Here is a 21752-nt window from a genome sequence, read left to right on the forward strand (position 1 = left end):
TTCTCCCTCTGCCTCTCTCTCTCTGTCTCTAATGAATAAATAAATAAAATCTTTAAAAAAAAAAAAAAAAAGAATGATCAAGGAAAGAGCTTCTGAGGAGGTAACATTTGGGAGAGGCTTAAATGAAGCCAGGGAGGGAGCATTGTAAATGTTTAGTAGAAGAACATTCTTGGCAAAGGGCAAAGAAACAAGAATGGTTCCAGTGTTTGAAATACAGCAAGAAGGCCAGTGGGGGGCCCTTTCCTCTTCTCCATCTACACTTATTCCTTTGGTGATGCCAACCAGTCTTGTGGGTTTGAACACTGTCTTTCAACTCTCATAGTCATATCTCAGCTGGACCTCTTTCCTGGAATCCACACTCATAAATCTAACTACTTGTCTCCATTTGGATGTCTAACAGACATCTCAAACTTAACATGTCCAAAGCCAAAATCCTAGTCTTCTCCCCAAACTTTCTCCTGCCACTGAGATGTCTTCCCCCATCTCAGTAAATGGGCAAATTCATCCCTCCAGTCTCCCATGTCATGACCATGGGGTCACCTTTGACTCTTCTCATTCACCTCTCTCATCTAAGCTAGCAGCAAATCCTGTCAGTTCTGCCTTGAAAATATATCCAGAATCCAGTTACTTCTCACCACCTTCACTGCTGCCATCTCGGTCCAGGCCCCCATCATCCCTGCCTTACTGGTCTCCCTCTTGGGCCCCTTGCTTCTCCTATAGTTTATTCCCACCCAGCAACAGAAGAAATCCTTTTTTTTCTTTTTTTAAAGATTTTATTTATGTATTTGACGGAGAGAGACACAGTGAGAGAGGGAACACAAGCAGGGGGAGCGGGAGAGGGAGAAGTAGGCTTCCCACCGAGCAGGGAGCCCGATGCGGGGCTTGATCCCAGGACCCTGGGATCATGACCTGAGCCGAAGGCAGACGCTTAACCGACTGAGCCACCCAGGCGCCCCCAGAAGAAATCCTTTTAAAATGAAGTCAGATCATCTAACTCAGAGTAAAAGCCAAAATTCTTACAATGAGGGGCGCCTGGGTGGCTCAGTCGGTTAAGCGACTGCCTTCGACTCAGGTCATGATTCTGGAGTCCCGGGGTCGAGTCCCGCATCGGGCTCCCTGCTCAGCGGGGAGTCTGCTTCTCCCTCTGACCCTCCTCCCTCTCGTGCTCTCTGTCTCTCATTCTCTCTCGCAAATAAATAAATAAAATCTTTAAAAAAAAAAAATTCTTACAATGACCTACCAGATGCTACACTTATGTACACTCCCACTTACCTCAGTGCTTACTCCCTGCCTTTTGCTTACTTCATTCCAGCCACGTGAGCCTTTCTTGCTTTTCCTTAGATATGCCAGGCTCATTTCCATTTCAGGACCTTTGCACTTGCTATTCTCTCTACTTAGAATGCTCTTCCCCCAGTTATCTTTCACCTCCTTCAGCTCAAGTGTCTCCTTCTAAGGGATATCCTCCCTGCCCAAGGCCACTGGCCAGAGGGACAAATGGGGCCTTGAAATCCAGCCTCAGTACATGACACACAGTATGCACTCAATCAGTATTTGTTGAATAAATGAAAGAATGGACAAAAGAAGGAACTATTAAATCGGACACACAGGACTCCTGATTCGGTATAAATCCTTAAAAAGGAAAGGCATTTTTTGACTTGTGTATCTAGAGCACTCTCACACTGGTGTCAGAGTCTCGCACTATTATGTAGAGTGCTGCTAGTTCCTCTCCCCTTTCTTGGCTCACAGGTTGTGCTCATTCTGGCTTGCTGAGAAAAAGAAACCCAGTGGCTCTTTATGGTCTTTCGTCAGCTGCACAAAGACTTGGCCAAGGCTGTGGAGATTACTATAATGTTCTTTGTGACTGGATTACATTCTTAGCCTAGAACCACCTCTTCCTTGGTTTGTATAAAGGAACAGGAAAGGGGGTTGTATTATCCTTCTCTCTTTTTTTTTTTTTAATTTTATTTGACAGAGAGAGAGAGACAGCAAGAGAGGGAACACAAGCAGAGGGAGTGGGAGAGGGAGAAGCAGGCTGGGGCTCCATCCCAGGACCCTGGGATCATGACCTGAGCTGGAGGCAGACACTTAACAACTGAGCCACCCAGGCGCCCCTGTATTATCCTTCTTAAGAAACAGATTCTTCTAACTGATGCTATTGGGACAACTGGGTAACCAGCTGGAAAAAAAAAAATTATAGTTGGATTTTCTACCTCAATTTCTAAATCAAATAGATAAATTTCAGATGTTTTTGCACTTAAATGTAAAAAATTGAAACTGGTCCTAAAAGAAAATACAGTGAATATATGGATGAGAGAGACATTTCTAAGCACAAAACAAAAGTCATAAATCATAAAGGAGAATAGGTAAGTTTGACCTATACAAGAATTTAAAAAGCTTCTATGTGGTCATTTAGGAGTCATTACAGATGAGGTAGATTATAAAGAAAAAGAAGAAATGTTTAGCACAAAATTCTGTGTAATGGTAATCTTTGGGGAGAAAGTTACTCAGGATTTTACCTCTATAGATTATCCTATGGAGTGAATAATACAAATTTCTAAAGATCTATTTGCAAAAGTGTTAATACCAGTATTATATATTATATACGTAAATGAAATATATATATTATATATATAAATGAAACAGAAGTTCATTAATAGGGATCTGGTTAAATAAATTATGACATACATACAAACAATGGAATTCTACACACACATTAAAAGTTATGTTAGTCTAGATATATTAACATGAAAAGATATCCACAATATTTTTTCACATGAAAAAGACTAGAGAACATCATATGTACAATGGTCCTGTCTGTGTGTATGGTTAAATAAAGAGAGAGGTATGTGGGAGGAACTATTAATAGCTGTTATCTCTGGATAATGTTATTTGTGGACATATTTGCCTTCCTCTTCATATTTTTTGAATCATTGGATGTTTATTAATACAACATCCATTTTATCCATAAAATAGTTTTTAGTTTTTAAAAACTGAAATATTAAAACAGTGTTTTCATGAATTAAAAATAATTAAACATGTCCTATTGGCCCAGGATTTTCATATAGCTCTAGAATTGTGGCATCCCCTTCCCTTCTCTCACTCTGTACCTCAAGCCCATGCTGATCCCCACCCCCACACATAGGTTTGGGCCCCTGCGTTGTATCTTCTTTCTTTTGGTAGAACTGCATAATCTTCTGTCTCATTACTAGAGCCATTCTAGAAACCCTGGTTGACTGGACTCTTGGCATACCACCTAACTTTTATCAGTAAGAATAATTATGTGAAAGAAACAGACTATCCTAAAACATAAAGCATAGCATAGAAGGGAATCTCACCCTCTTAGATGTTAAAATGTACAACAGTGGGACTATGATGAATGGCACAGAAGTATGTCAGAATTTAGTACATGATGAAAAGAGACACCACTGAAATAAGTGAGTGAGGATTACTTAATAAATGTTATTGCAGTAAGTGGTTTATAGTCCAAAGTAACCTTCAGATGTATAAAAGAGTGAAATATTAAAACGTAGTAAAATATATTAAAAGTAATGAAATAAAACAGAATTTATTATCAGATCCTGGAAGGAAAATCATTCTAAGCATTCATGCAGTAGGATAAATCCAGTCAGCAAATGAACTCTATGAAAATTTGAATTTTGTACTCAATCCAAAATGGTATCACTAAATTGCTATACTTGAAATATTAAGTAACAAATATGACTAACAAGGAGTTAATATATTCCTAACTCATATAATTGATGTGAAAACCTAATACCTCTGTAGATAAATCTTCAAAAACTATACACAGTGAAAAAGATGGAGGACAGGATTTTATGATATTAAGATAGGGAAGGCCTTCCCAAGGAGTATGTGAAACCCAGAATACCTGAAGGGAAACACTGATAGATTTGACTACATAGCATTTTTTTTTTAATTTTTTTTTTTTTTTTAAGATTTTATTTATTTGAGAGAGAGAGAATGAGAGACAGAGAGCATGAGAGGGAGGAGGGTCAGAGGGAGAAGCAGACTCCCCGCCGAGCAGGGAGCCCGATGCGGGACTCGATCCCGGGACTCCAGGATCATGACCTGAGCCGAAGGCAGTCGCTTAACCGACTGAGCCACCCAGGCGCCCCACTACATAGCATTTTTGAAATTTCAAATAGCACAATGAATAAACTTAAAAGACAAATGTGAAGAAAATATTTGCCACAAACATCAAAGGATTAATATTCATGACATATAAATGGCTCCTATATATCAGTAAGATATCATAGGGAGAAAATGGGCAAAGTTACGAAGACACTTCCTAGAAAAAAATTCAAATGGCTATATATATATATGTGTGTGTATATATATATATATATATATATATATATATATATGGGTTTGAACTTCAAAGATTCATTTATACATGGATTTTTCAATAAGTATAGTACAGTATTATAAATATATTTTCTCTTATGTTTTTAATAACATTTTATTTTCTCTAGCTTTATTGTAAAAATACAGTATATAATACATATAATATACAAAATATGTGTCAATTGACTGTTTATGTTACTGGTAAGGCTTCCAGTCAACAATAGGCTGTTAGTAAAGTTTGGGGGGAGTTAAAAGTTATATATGGATTTTTTTACTGCATGGGGTGTGGGTGCTCCTTACCCCCAGCATTATTCAAGGGTCAACTGTATATCTGAGTGTGTATATACATATAATTTCATAACCTCACTAGTAATTAAGGATATGCAAATTTAAATAAGATAGTACTGTTTGACTATCAAGTGGGAAATATTTTAAAAGATTAAAAATGTGCAACATTATTGTGTAAGAGTAAAGCCCAAACTGTGGTAGCTAGTCTCCAAAGAGGGCCTCCAACAACAACATTCTTCCTTTCGCTCTATGTGTATGCTGCTTCTCACATCAAGAGGTGAAGTTTATTTCTCCTCTTATTGAATCCAGCCTGGCCCTGTGACTGCTTTTACCAATAGATTGAAATGGATATGTTGTTCTGAGACTTCTGAATCCAGGCCTAAGAGAACTGGTTACTCGCTCCTTTTTTCTTGGAATACTTCTTAGAACCCAGTTGCTATGGTGGAAGAAGCCCAAGCCACATGGAGAAGTCATGTGAATTAGAACTAAGACACTTCAGTTGACAGCCCCAACTGAGCCTGCGTCCACTACCACCGATGTAAGTGAAACCTCCAACCACAAATGATTTTGATTACTAATGAACAGGACCCAATTAGCATTTTACAATAGGGGCACCTGGGTGGCTCAGATGGTTGGGCATCTGCCTTCAGCTCTGGTCATAGTCTCCAGGTCCTGGGATTGAGCCCCATGTCGGGCTCCCAGCTCATCGGGGAGTCTGCTTCTCTCTCTGCCTCTCCGCCTGCTTGTGCTCTCTCTCTCTCTCAAGGAGCAGGGGGAGGGGCAGAGGGAGAAGCAGGCTTCCCGTGGAGCAGGGAGCCCAACGAGGGGCTGGATCCCAGCACCCCGGGATCATGACCTGAGCTGAAGGCAGATGCTTAATGACTGAGCCACCCAGGCACCCCAATAAATAAAAATCTTTAAAAAAATATTTTACAATCTAATCAAACATATCAGAAATTTCTCTTTCCTAGGGAAGAGATGGAGGAGTTGGAAGGGCTGGGAAAATTATTAGTAACCCCCAGTCTACCAGTAGTTGGTGTGGGGCATTTATTTTGCTCATAGGCTTGGTCTCTGATAAGCCCCTGAGCGGAGCCCATCAGATTGCATCCCTGATGGGTGCAGTCTGTAATTGAGCTCTGAGGCAGGCACTGGACATTACAGCTCCCATCTAGGCTTGGAGCCTGCAATCTGTTTCATACTTGGCCGTTTGTTCTTTACTCTGAGGTGACCTGGCCATGTAGCATGCCTTGACCCACCTATAAAATTAACCACAACTTCCCACAAGTTATGACAAGGAATACAACCTGCTTAGAGCCCACTTACTTCATCTATGAGCAGGAGAGGAGAACTAGTAAGGAAACAAATTAAAGCAGTTACCTTACTTCCTACTAGTTAGAAGCCACCAGCGTCTGGAAAGGGAAGTCAAGATGCGGTCATCCACCAAAGGATAAATAATGGTCCCTCAGTAGGTTCCACTGCCCATATATGCACTTGAACTCTCCCTGTTTCTGGATTAGGTAAGAATAATTGAGGAACCTGTGGAAATCTGTTGTCTGCCCACTATCCCTTTTTCCACAGGGAACGTTCCCTTCCCTGTCCTTAGCAGTTCTGGTAGTATTATCAATCACAGTGCTGTACCTACATTATGGGGCAGGGGTGGGAAAGTGCCCTAGGGCTAGACAGTTGTGACGCTTCCTCCTACTGGCCACAGTAGTGAAAGGAAGGGTCATGTGACACAATTATAGACAATCAGTCACTACATGAGATGTGCTGGAACCATGGGTGGAGAGCAAGGCTCTGTCTTTTTCTGGAACTGAAAGTTGTCAGAATCATAAGGTCAAAAGCTGTGTGTGTTTTTTTTTTCCTACCACAGAAGAGAGCTAAGAGAGGGAATAAGAAATAGGGCCCAATGACATTGTTTGAACACCTAGATCAAGCCATGCTTGAAGCTAATACTAATCCTAGGGCTTTTCCGTTAATTGAACCAACAAATTCCCTTTCTGCTAAAGGGAATTTGGAGTTGGGTTTCTGTCAGCTGACTTAAAGAGTCTTGACTAGCAAAGGGCACTACCCTTGATCCTCCCCTGATGCATGTATCTTGAATTATGTGAGAGGGAGAACACTAATTATTCACCTTTATCCAGCCAGAATATATTCATTCTTCAGAGCCCTTGATCATCAGTTCTAGGAGGGGGTAAGGAGGACAGGAAAATTCTCTTCATTTTTCATATGTAGCATCTGAGAGATAGAAAGATGAAGGGCCTTCTAATAACTCAGTAGCTATTCAATTAAAAATGTATATTGAGTAGCTATTATAAAATTAGCACTATGTTTACCACTATGTGAAAGTACAGGATAATCATGATCATCAAGTAAGGGATCTCAGGGAGACAAGATTTATATACATGTAACACCTAAATAGCTATCACAGGCTCAATACATTTTAGAGGCCAAAATAAAATGTGCAAATAGCATGTTCCATAAAAATTTGAGAAATTTCAGTTTCCTGGTCAGATGATGGAAAGCCCCAAAGGAGAACTTGGAAAGTTATTAGTATGCTGAAACAACTAGCAAATTTGGCTTCTTAGGGCAAAGGGGCAGGTGGAAACTCTGGAGACCCACAGTTTATTCCATTCCTATTTGTATGTCCTCTCTATGCTCCATGAAGTCCAAAACCTGTTGTTGCTCTTATTTACATTTTGGTTTTTTCCACTCCCTGTGTGTCCCTCAAAGACAAGAACCATGTCACATTCATCAGTGAGTCCCTGACACTAAGCTCAGCTGTTGTAGCGTAGATGGTCAGTAGGTGGGTGTCGGATGGAGGGATGAGTGAATGAGGCAGTGTCATCTAGACCCAAGCCATCGGAGACCCACAGACCATTCCTGTTCTTCCTTCCTACACTGCCTGTCTAACTGTCCTTTCTGCCATACAGGTACAATTAAAACATATGTCATTTGCCAGGATACAAGATGCAAATAAGTAAGTGCTGGGGAAGTAACAAATTAGAGTCACTGTCCCACCTATTTCCCTAGCCCTGAAGTCTGGGCTCTGCCAACGGCTCCCTGCCCAGGGACAGAAGCTGCTCTCTCTCTTGCCAGCTTGCTGTGCTGACAGCTCTAATTGCTAAATGAACAATCTGTGTTTCTAGTGAGAGAGAGGTTCTCAAAAGAGTGTTTGCTCCTGCAGCCCTGGGAAGGGAACACAATATTGTGCAATCAGAAACTACCACCTCAGCAGGAGAGGTCAGCGCTGGATTTTCCATTACAGGAGGGGTAAATTTGGAATCTGGAGGCATTCTTGGAATTTTGGCTCCCATAGTATAGTGGGACCCTTCTGGTCTTTGGGAATGTGGATGAGCTTTGCTTTCAGAGTGCAAGCTACTATATAAAAATAATGGTTTGCAAAACAGAAATTGTGTCGTAGTAGAGTTTTATGGGTTCTGCAAACATATTCACAACAGGAATCTTTAAAGCCCATCCATAAATAAATATTTGGGGGATATGTGCATGTGGGGTAGAGAAATCAAGAATTCTAAAATGTGACTCTTGAAGAGGTGGCAGTTTTATTGAGGAATAAATTAGGCAGTCACAACGACATAATTAAAAATGCTAGGCAAAAAATGAGAAGGATCACAGATACAAGCACTCAGAAGAAGAAAGAAATCATTATTCCCAATGTCCTTGAGATAGATCAATTTGCAAATGAATATTTAGATTACTGAAATCAGAAAACACCTAGGAAACTGCTGGAGAACTTAAACTATTTTATCAGCCAGCTCTGATTCAGATTTAATCTGCAAAGTCCACGTCAAAGACTTCTCGCTAAAAGTTTCTGGTCAAACCTGATAATTGATAACATTTTCACCCACATAGTCTTGATTTCTCATTAGTATAATCAATAATTTATTACATAGCAGTGTTTTAGTTTCTGATTCACCTATTTATAAAAGCTAATACCTTAGCTTTCTTATTTTTAAGTTTTATTAAGAAAAATATTTAGGGTGCCTGGGTGTCTCAGTTGTTAAGCGTCTGCCTTCAGCTCAGGTCATGGTCCCAGGGTCCTGGGATCGAGCCCCGCATCGGGCTCCCTGCTTGGCGGGAAGCCTGCTTCCCTCTCCCACTCCCTCTGCTTGTGTTCCCCCTCTCGCTATCTCTTTTTCTCTGTCAAATAAATAAATAAAATCTTAAAAAAGAAAAAAAGAAAAATATTTAAACAAACAGAAAATTGGAAAGAATAGTACACCAAACAGCCATATACCCATTACTTGATTCCAAAACTAGTTAACATTTTGTCATATTGACTTTATCTAGGTGTATGTATGTGTGCATTGTTAAACAATTTCAAAGTTAATTTCAGGTATCATGACAGTTCATCCTTAAATATTTTATCTTACAGCTCTAAAAAATTAAGAATATTCTCCTTATTAACCACAATACTACCAATTATACCAACAAAATGAACAATAATTCCCTTGTGCTAATATCCAGTACACATTTATATTTTCCCAACTATTCCAAATATATTTTATAGCTGTTTTACCTTGTTACTTAAAAGCTCACTGAAATCACCATTACCATTAAATAATTACTGTTAGTATCACTTATATTCTTAATTACCTAATAACACCTCCTATCCTGTGTTAGGTTGAAACCTAACACAAAGGAAGTGTGGATATCTCAGTCCTTTTTACAAGCCCTGGCTAGACCCTTTTTCCCATCTTTTGCCTTTGTTCCTCATCTTTCTTTCACCCGGCTCCCAATTTTTTGGTTTTATCTGTTTTTTGCCATCCTTCCGACCTGACACCATTGACCTCTACAATCTTGGCCTCGGTCTCTCCTTTTTTTTTTTTTTTTTAAGATTTTATTTATTTATTTATCAGAGAGAGAGAGCACAAGCAGGGGGAGCAGCAGGCAGAGGGAGAAGCAGGCTCTGTGCTGAGCAGGGAGCCCGATGCGGGACCCCTGGGATCATGACCCGAGCCAAAGGCAGACGCTTAACGGACTGAGCCACCCAGGTGTCCCAGCCTCAGCTCTCTCCTGGACAGTTTTTGGACCCTCCTCTGGATCTCTTTTCCTCAGCTGTTTCTACCCTACTTGACCAAACTCGTGCCAACATTGGCCAAGCTATGCCTTGGAAATCTTCTGAGGTCCCCATCTAGGGGGATGGGATATTTTTGCATTTAGCCCATAGTGAGTGGGGTAGAAGGGGATTCTAAGCACCATGTAGATTTATCTTGCTCCGTCTTTGCTGTGGCTGACCACTCTTTCATGTCCTCATTGCTGCTCTTATCTCTCCATATGGCATCTTCAGATTGATGCTTCATTGAACTGTAGGTTTGGTGTGCTCCAGACCTCAACTACAAGGAGAGTTTTTCTGCATTCCAGTTGTACTTGCATAGAGTCTTCCTTCTTAGGGTAGGTAGAGAAGGTCCAGTTCAGGACACACAGGTGTCCAGGGAAGCTAATGATTTGATGCACCATTAAATCAATGCTTAAAGAATATTTATTCAATGTTTCTTTTTTAAATTTTTATTTATTTATCTGAGGGGGGGGGAGAGAGAGAGAGAGAGATGGATCACGAGCAGGGGGGAGGGGTAGAAGGAGAAGCAGACTCCCCGCTGAGCGGAGAACCCAATGTGGGACTCTAGCCCAAGCCGAAGGCAGACGCTTAGCCGACTGGGCCACCCAGGTGCCCTGTTCAATGTTTCTTTAGAGGAAAAGTTACACACTATGTGGAGAGGCATGGAGAAGGACAGAAGATGATCACATACCACTTGCATACTTGACTGAGGAAAACAAAGACTTTCAGTTAACTGGACCCACTCTTCTTTAAATAGTTGGAAGGAAGAAAGGAAGCAATGTTGCTGAGGTTGAAATGGAGGGAGTGGCAGTGACCCAGAAGACCACTTCATTCTAGCTATTCTTGGGGGCAAAATGTCCAGAGCCAGCTGCTAGTAGTCCCACACCACCCACACTGTCTGAGTTCCTTGGCCTCTCCAGGCTGAGGGCCAATAAGCAAAGCATTCCCCGAAGGACTCATGCCTGCCACCCACCAGCATTGCTTGGGGCCCTAGAGCCAGATGCACACCACCTACAGAGAGGCTGAGGAGCTACCCTGTTATCACTCCCCTCTCCCTAGTACAAGTGTTCCTGTGAACAGGTGCTCAGCCTGAGTTCTTGCCAAGCAGCTGCAATCCCTCTTCTAACCTGAAGCTTAAGCTCTTCTCACTAACCACAGCACCAATTCCCCAATGAGACCCCAGTGACCTTTGTAAAGAACTCCTACCAGGGTTACTGAGGCCTCAACATAGCTCAGCACCATGTCCAGGGGCACTGGATATTACGAATGCTCATTTACTCCTTTCATACTCTGAAAGCACCATGTTTGACTCATTCAGAAGGCAAGGTGATTTGGTAGGTCCCTGGAAATTGCTTTACAATCCAGAGGCTGTAGGCTTTGTCTATCTAACCTTCTCTGAGCCAGTCTGGCATTTTATAGTCTCTAGACTCATAGCTTATAACAGTTATAGAGGCAACTATATCCCAGAGGAACGTCGGGTCTGGTACCTTAACCCTGTGCCATTTCTCATGGAAGATGATCCCAGTGCAGGTCAAATGTTATCCCAGGGAATGGGAATTCCAGCCTAAAATCAGCTTTTAGGCACTGTTTCCATCTGAGGGTAGGGCACCCATTCTGTCACAGCCTGTGGGTAGCTGCCACAATGAGGGAATGTTCTGTTCACACCAGGCAGGCTGTCTCTTTTAATGTTTGGAGTTTTCAGCCTCATTCACTCCAGACAGCCAAAACTGCCAGCTAGACACTCTTTCCCTGAAGTTCAGGGAGCATGTGCTCAGGTTGATGCTCTGTCACCATGCTCCCTGACTAGCTTTAACTAGTCCTGAACATGGTCTCCAAAGTACGGAATCAAAGTTGACATCCTACGCATTACTGCTATATGAGACTCACCCTGATGTCAAGAAGTGCCTGGGAATCCCGAAGACTTAATGCATGCTCCCAGTGCTTCCTTATGTGTTTCTGACCCAAACTCCTATTGGACATTTTCCATATTAGCCTCTCTCTATACCTCCACAGCCCATGTGTTCGTCAGTGAGGACCCACTTGTTATGGCCCATTTGCTTGTCACCCCTAGTCAGGGCCCACTCCAGTGCCTCAGTTCCCTCTGTCACTCCTTGTTGTTGGAAGAAACTTCCATTCCTTCACCCATGTTCACTCATTCCACATTGTTTCTACCACCTGGCTCCTATTCTGCATTGTCCCTAGGATGAACTCCCTGGTGTATGATGTCTACTTTTGCCCCTGATTTTGGTCTCTACTTTCTGGCTCCAGGCCACATAAACGTGGGAAGGAGGTGCTCTGCCCACATGCTATTCCTGGAACCCACCAAAGCCTATCTGACCAATCTGGTGTTAGTCCTTGTCTGGTTTAGACACCTTCTGACAGCAGAGGTTTAGACACCCAGAGTCGCAGACTTGCAGCTGGAGGACAAATACCAAAGCTGTGTCCAAGGACGGGGGCCAACACTGAGGGACTCAACCAGTCTAGTCATCATGCGAGGAGCCAGAGGCAAGTAACAAGATCCCGAGACAAGGTCAGGGAGGTGGGGAACATGAGAGCAGAGACCAGTAGGGAGGATACTGCAAATAGAAACTCCACCAACAGGGTTCCCATATTCGCACCTTAGGGCTTTCTAATTAAATGTCTGTAATCAAAACTATGCCTACACATGTTTTACAAAATCAGCTGGTTTTATCAGGCTTTTTAAAAAAACCAAGCTTTTAACAAAAATCACCAGTCCCCTCCTCGACCCTTGCGGCAAACTTTTTCAACATTTTTACCGATTGTGTGTGTGTGTGTGTGTACCTATTTCTTTTATATATATCCTCATATATTAATAATTTGTCTATATGTTTATTCTTAGAACTTTTTTAGTTTCAGACTACTTAGTCTATCACTTTTCTGATGTGAAATATGAGGAATTAGCTCGATTATGCTACTCCCTACATACTTTCTTGCTCCCTGTCCTCCCAATTTGTTTAGGTCCCAAATTTTATTAAATCTGTTATTTAGTGTTACCATGATTATGACTATGTAAATATTGTCATAGAGGCAGCAGAGCACAATGCTTAAGAGTAAGAACTCGGAAATAGATGACCTAAATCTGAATCCTGGCTTCGCTGCTAGCTGTGTGTAATAGGCTGAATAATGTCTCCTCAAATGATGCCCACACCCTAATCTCTAGAACCTATGGGTATGTGACTTATATGGTAAAGGGGACTTTGTAGAAGTGACTAAGTTAAGGATTTTGAAGTGGAGAGATTATCTTGGACTAGCAGGTGGGCCCAGTGTAATCACCAGAGATCTCTTAAGAGGAAGGCAGGAGAATCAGAGTCAGAGAGAGGCAATGGAAGGATGGAAGCAGAAGTCAGAGGGCAAGAAGATGCTCGGTTGGGCGCCTGGGTGGCTCAGTTGGTTAAGCGACTGCCTTCGGCTCAGGTCATGATCCTGGAGTCCCGGGATCGAGTCCCGCATTGGGCTCCTTGCTCAGCGAGGAGTCTGCTTCTCCCTCTGACCCTCCTCCCCTCATGCTCTCTCTCTCTCTCATTCTCTCTCTCTCAAATAAATAAATAAAATCTTTAAAAAAAAAGAAGAAGAAGATGCTCGGTTGCTTGCTTTGAAGATGGAGGAGGGCCACAAGCCAAAGAATGTGAGCGGCCTCTAGAAAGACAAGGAAGTAGATTCTCCCTGAGAGCCTCTAGAGGGATGCAGGCCTGCAGACAGACACCTTGCCTTTAGTTCATTGAAACTCATTTTGGAACTTCTGGCCTCCAGGACTGTAAGAGAATAAGTTTGTGTTGTTTTAGGCAATTAGGTTTGTGGTATTTGTTGAAGTAACAAGAGGAAACAAATACACTGTGTGACCTCTTTGCCAAAGATTTCTTATCTACAATATAAGTTGCTGTGAGGATTAAATGAGTTAATAGATGTAAAACATTTAGAACAGTGCCTAGCATATAGTGCTATATGTATATTTGCTCTTACTGTTTGGAGCTAATCCAAGAGTAGTATGATCATGTGCCTTTTCTTTTGTCTTTTCCTGGTGCTTATAATTCCCTCTGAGTCTTTTGTGATTTATCACTAACTCTCCCAGCTGTGAAATTGCCTGTCAATATGGCCACACTCCTATTTTTTCTGGGGGACATCACTTCTAGAGCCCGGAGTTCTCCTCTCCACTGCAAGCAGTTTGCCCTCTAGGTCTGCTGCACATTGCTCCTTCATTGTGATTCTGGGGATTCCCTTCATTCTTCTCTTCTCTTAGGCCTGCTTTCCTTAATTCTGTGTCTTCCTCCTTCATTCTTTTTTTACCCCCAGCTTACCTGGGAAAGAATTGTGTCCCCTTCTTTCTTGATTTACTTTCTAATTGTGATGGTGCACATCCTCCAATAGCCCCTGATAAGGGATACCTGAGAGGTAAATTTGTTGAGAACTTGATTGTGTGAAAATGTTTTTATTCCACCCTCACACTTAATTGATGGTATGGCTGGGTCCAGTTTCTGGTGCCATAGACTTGTGTCCCCCCAAAATTCTTGTTGAAACTTGGTCCCCAATGTGATGGTACTTGAGGTGGGGCATTTGGGAGGTCGTGAGGGTGAAGACCTCATGAATAAAAGTAGTGCCATTATGAAAAAGGCCCTAAGAGAGATCCCTCATCCCCTCTGCCATGTGAGGTTATAGTGGAAAGACTGCCATCTATGAACCAGGAAGATGGTTTTCACCAGATACTGAGTCTGCCCACACCTTGATCTTGGACTTCCCAGCCATCAGAGCTGCAAACAACAGATTTCTGCTGTTTTTAAACCATCCAGTCTATTTGGTTATAGTAGCCCAAACAGACTAAGACATCTAGGTTAGAAATAGTTTCTCTCAAATTTTGAAGGTATTGCTCCATTGGCTCTGTCCTCCTGTGTTACTTATGGAAAATCTGATTTTCTTAATTCCTAATTTTATGTGTGTGACCTATTTCTGTCTGGAAACTTTTAGGATCATCTCCTTATCCTTACTACTTTGCAAATGGTTTGACTTGAATTTGACTGGTAATAGAGAATCTGTCTCCATTTCTTACATTTGACTGCTGATAGTTTTTGATCCCCACGCCTCCTTCGTCTCCTCTTGCCCCACATGTAAGCAAAGCAATAAGCCCAGTGCTTCCTCCTTTGGGAAGCTCAGGTCATGCGAGCCCGCAGCCTGTATGTGAAAACCCTTACCACAGCACTACTCACTAACCACAATTAAAGCCAAAGTCAGTTGCCCCTCCCGACTCTCTCAAGACATATTCTGCCCTGCGTGGGAGCCTGAGGCATGAGAGACCTCATTATATGCATAATAAATCTTTTTTTTTTAAAGATTTTATTTATTTTTTTTAACAGAGAGAGACACAGCGAGAGAGGGAACACAAGCAGGGGGAGTGGGAGAGGGAGAAGCAGGCTTCCCACTGAGCAGGGAGCCCGATGCGGTGTTTGATCCCAGGACCCTGGGATCATGACCTGAGCCGAAGGCAGACGCTTAACCATCTGAGCCACCCAGGCGCCCCTATGCATAATAAATCTCTTAATGCCCTCTTGGTACGTGTGTGGTATCATCAGTATTGACATCCAAATCGGTTCCTCATCTGCAGAGGGACCACAGTTCAGCTCCACCACTAACTAGCTGAATGATTTGGATAAATTACATAATCTTTTTTACTTCAGTTTATCTGTTTGTAAAATGGGGATAATAACAGTACTCATGTTTTGAAGATTAAATGGCTTAATCCATGTTGAGAACTTAAAGCAGTTCCCGGCACATAGTAAAAATTTAACAAGTGTTCCTACTGATGTGAACATTTTTAATTTAAAGTTTGGGGCACTTGTTGAGTTCTTTCAATTAAAGGACTCAGGTTAATTCAGTTATGACAGATATTTTTGGCATCATTTAATTCATATCCTTGCCTCTATTCTCTACTTCTGGAAACTTTCTCACACTTTGGCTCCTATTTTCTATCAAATTTGCTTTTTGTTTTGCTTTATGGGACATTTCCTCAAGTTTATCATACAGCTTTATTTTCTGTGGCCTTTATATCCATTCTCCCTTTTAAAAAAAAAAGATTTGTTTTTTTTTTTTAAGATTTTATTTATTTATTTGACAGAGAGAGATACAGCGAGAGAGGGAACACAAGCAGGGAGAGTGGGAGAGGGAGAAGCAGGCTTCCCGCAGAGCAGGGAGCCCAATGTGGGGCTCGATCCCAGGACCCTGAGATCATGACCTGAGCCGAAGGCAGACGCTTAATGACTGAGCCACCCAGGAGCCCCTAAAAAAAAGATTTTATGTTTAAGTCATCTCTACACCCAACATGGGGCTCAAACTTACAACCCCAAGATCAAGGGTCGCATGTTCTACTGACTGAGCCAGCCAGATGCCCCTCCGTTCTACTCTTTTTAATTAATAGTAGATCCCTGGTTTTTAACTAGCCACTTGGTCATCCAGACCTGGCACAATGAGAAATACTTTCTGAGCATCAAATGACACTATCAACAGAGAAAAAAATGTAACCTGCAGGATGGAAGAAAATGTTTACAAACCGTATATCTAATAAGGGATTAATATCCAGAATATGTACAGAACTTCTAAAACTCAAAAACAATAAAACAACTCCATTAAAAAATGTGCAAAGGACTTGTATAGATATTTCCCCAATGAGTCTGAAAAGCATATGAAAATATGTTCAACATCACCAATAATTGGGACAGTGCAAACCAAAAATACAAGATACCACTTCACACTCATTAGAATAGGTCTTACCAAAAAAAAAAAAAAAAAAGCAGAAAATAACAAGTGTTGGATGTGGAGAAATTGGAACCTTTTTGTACTGTTGATGGGAATATAAAATAATACAGCTGCTGTGGAAAATAGTATGGAAGTTCCTCAAAAAATTAAACCTAGAATTACCATATGATCCAGCAATTCTGCTTCTGAGTATATACCCCAAAGAATTAAAAGCAGGGACTTGAATAGATACTTGTACACCAATGTTCATAGCAGCATTAGTCACAAAAGTCAAATTTCATTGATGGATGAATGGACAAACAAAAGATGTTATGTATATACAGTGGAATACTATTCAGCTTTAAAAGAGAATGAAATTCTGTTATATGCTACAACATGGATGAACCTTAAAGACATTATGCCTAATGAAATAAGCCATACACAAAAGCACAAATATTATATGATTCTGCTTATATGAGGTACTTATAATCATCAAATTCATAGAGACACAAAGTAGAATGGTGATTTCCAGAGGATAGGGGAAGGGAGGATAGGAAGTTATTGTTTACTGGGTATAGAATTTCAGTTTGGGATGATAAAAACATTCTGGAGATGGATAGTGGTGATAGTTGCACAACAACGAATGTACTTCTAAACTGTAATTAACTGTATACTTAAAAAGGGTAAAAATAATAAAATTTATGTTATGTGTATTTTACCACAATAAAAGTAAAAGAGATATTCTTTGAGGATGAAGATTTATCACCATGACAGAAATGGGATGTGCGGGAAGGATTGGTGGACTCCTCTTGTTTTCCTCTCTCCAACTGACACCATCCCCTATAACTTTGTGACTGGTTATTGTCTACTGTCTCCCATTTTGGACGCCTATTTATTCTGCATACCATTATCAGATATCCACCTGGCTACCTCCCTCCTTCATTGTCTTTTGGCTTCCATAGTTTCCAATAGGAAGTCTGCTGTAATTCTTATCTTCCTACCTCCCACCTCTGAATGTAATGTACGTTTTTTCTCTACTTTTAAGGTTTTCTCTTTGTTATTGGTGATATCCAGTCATGAAGTTGTGAGACAGTGTCCATGGTAGGGAGAGAAACAGCTGGAGCCCCCCAACACCTCCCCACATCCCATTGCTATCCTGTAGTATATCTTCATCCTTGAAGAGTATTTCTGATTGGGCAAGAGCACGATATGGACCTGAGGACCCTGTTTTTCAAAGCTTTGAGATTATATAAGCACCTCTCTCACCAAATAGCTGAAGGTCACCTTAGGAAAAGAAGCAATGGAGGGTGGGGAAGTTATTTTGTAGTCAGATTTTTTCCCTAAAGAAGGTATTTCTTGTAGGATCCACTTACATTATTTAACCAGATCAAATTAAAACCAGAGCAGGTGATCCTAAAATTATAACCTAATAATACAAATGGGAAGTACATGAAGCAGTGTGACTAGTGATCCTGGTGCTGTGGAATGTAGTGGCCCTGCTTACCAGCCTCCTTCCTGCTCTTCACATTATTCATATCTCTTTGCAATGCTGTTCCCTCAAACAGATCTTAAACTGACATTCTACCTAAAATAGCCATTCCTTCAACCATTCTTTAACCCTTGCTTTATTTTTCTTTGTAGTACTCAATCACAACATGACATTTTATTATTTATCGGTTACTTGTTTATTGTCACTCTCCTCCACTAGAGAAAAAACACCATGGTTGCATTTTCATTGTCTTATTCCTATCATATACCCACAGCCTAGATGAGAGCTTGGAATGTCATATCATATGCTCAATAAAATTTGTTGAATGAATGACTTTATTTATGTATTAACTTTATTATATTATTTATATTAAATATATATTTAACATTTATTGTTATTTAATCTGACTTTATTTCACTGTCCTTTTCATTTTTATCATTTATCCACTCATTGTGTAATCACGTACTAAGCCTCTACTTTGTGTTACATGTACAGTTAGCATGAGAGGTGGGGAGAGACAAAGATGTATAAAGACTTCCAAAAGGAAATCCCCACTTCCTGAGGGATACAATTCAAAGTCCTTAGCAAACAAAAATGGGACACCCTAAATTTAAGGGGGAAATTTAAAAACCCTCGAGAAGTTAGGTTTGTTTCGAGAAGTGTGAGAGAGTCCCTCTGCTTCTTTCCAGCCCCTTGCAGGAGCCCAACTCCCCAACTTCCCGATTGTGAAGCACAGCGCCAGCTCCTATCCAGCCTAGCTCAAAGCTCCTCCCTTGGTAATGGACAGTTAGGGAAATCCCACTGAGGCCCGCCCCCATGCCCCTCCTTGCTAGATTGAATGGCGCAATCCGGTGGGAGGAGCCGCCGGCTCAGCCAATAGAAGGAAGCGCTAGCAAGAGCCTGTGTAAACAAACCCAGAGATGCGGCGCCTTGGGCTCCTCCCCCACGTAGGGGCTGGACGCATCCTTGGCTCAACGCCTATCCAGGACTAGCGTAATATCCTTTCAGCCAATCAGAGCCGGTGTCTCCCGAAAGGAGGTGCTCCACCCTGAGAGAAAGAACGAAGGGAGCGAAAAGACAGATGTTAATGCCAATCGGAAGCTAGAACTTCTGAGGGAGTGGGTGGGAACTGCTTCACATTTAGACCAATAAGCAACAAACATGCCCTTCTAGGTGACTGAGAGGCATCATCTTCGGTCCAATAGGCGAATGGGGCGGTGCCCAGCAACCAATGGCTTGGGTTCGGGGGCGGAGTAAGGAGCCAGTGTGCTGTAAGAGGTAACCTGGCGAGTGGCCCCGACGCTTCTCCCTTGCTGTGGCTCACGCTTTGGTACTGGAGGCCGAGACTGTTCTGGCGACGGCGACCTCTGCGGCGACGGCTGAGGCTCTCGGAGAAGTGGCGGAGTACGAGCTGGAGGAAGGGCTTCTGGTCAGCCCAGGTGGGCTCGGGCACCCGGGCTGCCGGGGAGGGGACCCACGGGAAGCGCCGCTCTCCTGGCTCTGGGGGCGCCCTGCGCCTCCCTTTCCGCAGCCGTCGGGGCTGTGAGGGGCGACGCGCGCCTGTCCGAGCTCCTGTGGTGAGGGTAAGCCGGCGGGTCCCACGTCGTGGCCGTCGGCGAGCAGGGGCATCCGCCGGGGTTACCCTCTGCCTCTCGCGGGCTTTAGGGGGTCTTAGTCCTTTTCTCCCGGCACAGGCGCGCTATTCCTCCCCCGCCCCTCAACTTCCCTGAGCCCCCTCAGGCTCCTTCGGACTGAAACCTTGGCTTGATACTACCCGGGCGCAACCCCGCGAGGGAAATTGACGGGTGTTGCATCCCCCGGTCCCCTCCCCAGGCGGGTAGGCGGAGGAGTTGCGCGTTTTCACCCCTCCCCCATTCGCGGGCCCGGGTGCGTTATCTGCGTTTCTTCTACTCCCTCCACCTCCCACTTTGCTCCAGCTTTCGTTCTTGGTACCTAATTTGAGTTAGGAGCCCCGGCCACTTCTCTGCTGCCTTCCGTTCTGCTCGTGAGTCCCTTAGCCTTCCCACCCCCTAAATTTCATCCACATCTCTCATGGAAACTAACATTTTCCACTTGCTCCTTCCAAGCAGCTGGAAGGTGAATGCAAGAGACGCAGAATACACAGTACAGGGAGCTTTGCAAGATTGGGAAGGAACTTTAATCGGTTTTGTTAATGGTAAACTATTCTTGCCTTCCTTAAAATGGCATTTGATCATAATATCCTCTCTGAAATCTTTTTCCCAGTACAGTTGTTTTGGTGATAGTTTCTGAAAATGCAGGTGAGAAGGCTTTACTGGCCACAAGAAATTTAAAATGTATTTTTATTTTAAGTAGGCAGTTTTCATTATACTTTTTTTTTCTTTTTTTCTTCATTATACTTTAAATAGCTTAACTGGAGTGGCACAGAGTTTGTAGTGTAAGGGCCTGTCCACCCTAGTTTATCATAAAATATACGACATACTTTAGCTGTGTAGCACAGTGTGATTTGATCATACCAAGACTATGGATAATATGGCATTGAATCTGTTTAAAAACAATATTCTCTTTTCCCCATTCACAGAGGATTTGTACTCACATTTATAGTATGTCAGTTTGTGTTTTAATGATGTTGGTTCTAGATAATAGTGCAGACTATGTTGTGCCTAAATAAAATTATGCCAAGAAATTTATGGGGAAAAGTCACTTTGGGGTTTTGAAAATATTAATTTAGATATTGGACTGTAAGAGTTTTGTTTTGAGGAAATAGAAGTATTGGATTAAGTGTGATGGGCCCCTTAGGCTATGTGTGTATGAGAAAGAGTGTGCAAGAGAAAATACACGTGTACAAAACCTTGTAGGTTCTAAAAGTACTTAGTTTTGTGACTTCATATAAATTGGAATTGTTTTTCTTAGTTCACAGAGTTGAAATGTAAGCGGTGAGTTTAATATGTACACTTTATTTTGGCCAGAATTTTGCAAGTTTTTGTGAAAAATGTTCATTGTTTTCTTTATTTTACTTGTAATATATATATACATATATATTCCTTGTATTTTACTATGGTAAGACTGTACCTTTAAGACTGTACCTTGTATATAGAGAAATAAATCTAGTGGAGTGAATTAAGAGGAATCTTTACTCTGAAGAGGCAGCATTGCATTGTCTAGTAGACCATATGTTTGAACCCTGTTAATAAATCACACGAAAAAGAGGAAGATCTTTTTTTTTTTTAAGATTTTTATTTATTTATTGAGAGAGAGAATGATAGAGAGAGAGCATGAGAGGGTGGAGGGTCAGAGGGAGAAGCAGACTCCCTGCTGAGCAGGGAGCCCGATGCGGGACTCCATGCGGGACTCCATGCGGGACTGGATCCCGGGACTCCAGGATCATGACCTGAGCCAAAGGCAGTTGCTTAACCAACTGAGCCACCCAGGCGCCCGAAAAAGAGGAAGATCTTAAAGCTATTCTAACAAATGCCCAGGTATTGAGAACAATAAAATATTAATTACAGAGTTATTAACAGTCATCAAAGTCCTGGAAAAACTATAAATCTATGAGTTGGTATAGGCTGTGGTTGAAAACCAGAGTTGTTTTTTTTTTTTTAACAGTCTTTTCAGGTGTATTTGTGCTTAGTAATTACTCATTTGCAGATTTAAAAGATTATAACTATGATTTCTTCCTAGAGATCTTGTCTTTAAGGAGTCCACAGTTTAATGGGAGAAAAACCTGTAAACCAAGAATTAAATGCAGAGGGAGAGGTTCTGCAGTACAGGATAGTATGCAGGGCACAGAGAAGCACTGTGACTCCATGTTCT

General features: G+C 41.9%; 1 protein-coding gene across 1 annotated transcript in view; it reads left to right on the forward strand.

Annotated features, from left to right (window-relative positions):
• The first annotated feature begins 19221 nt into the window (after window positions 1–19221).
• Window positions 19222–21752, forward strand: part of PAIP2B (poly(A) binding protein interacting protein 2B) — a 34190-nt gene continuing 31659 nt past the window's right edge. The window contains exon 1 of the mRNA XM_035001345.1: window positions 19222–19399. The gene's annotated coding sequence lies outside the window, so the exon portion shown is untranslated. The remainder of the gene's footprint in view (window positions 19400–21752) is intronic.

This window comes from Mirounga leonina, unplaced genomic scaffold (genome assembly GCF_011800145.1).
Source record: "Mirounga leonina isolate KUSES-001 unplaced genomic scaffold, KU_Mleo_1.0 Mir_125, whole genome shotgun sequence".
Lineage (NCBI taxonomy): Eukaryota > Metazoa > Chordata > Mammalia > Carnivora > Phocidae > Mirounga > Mirounga leonina.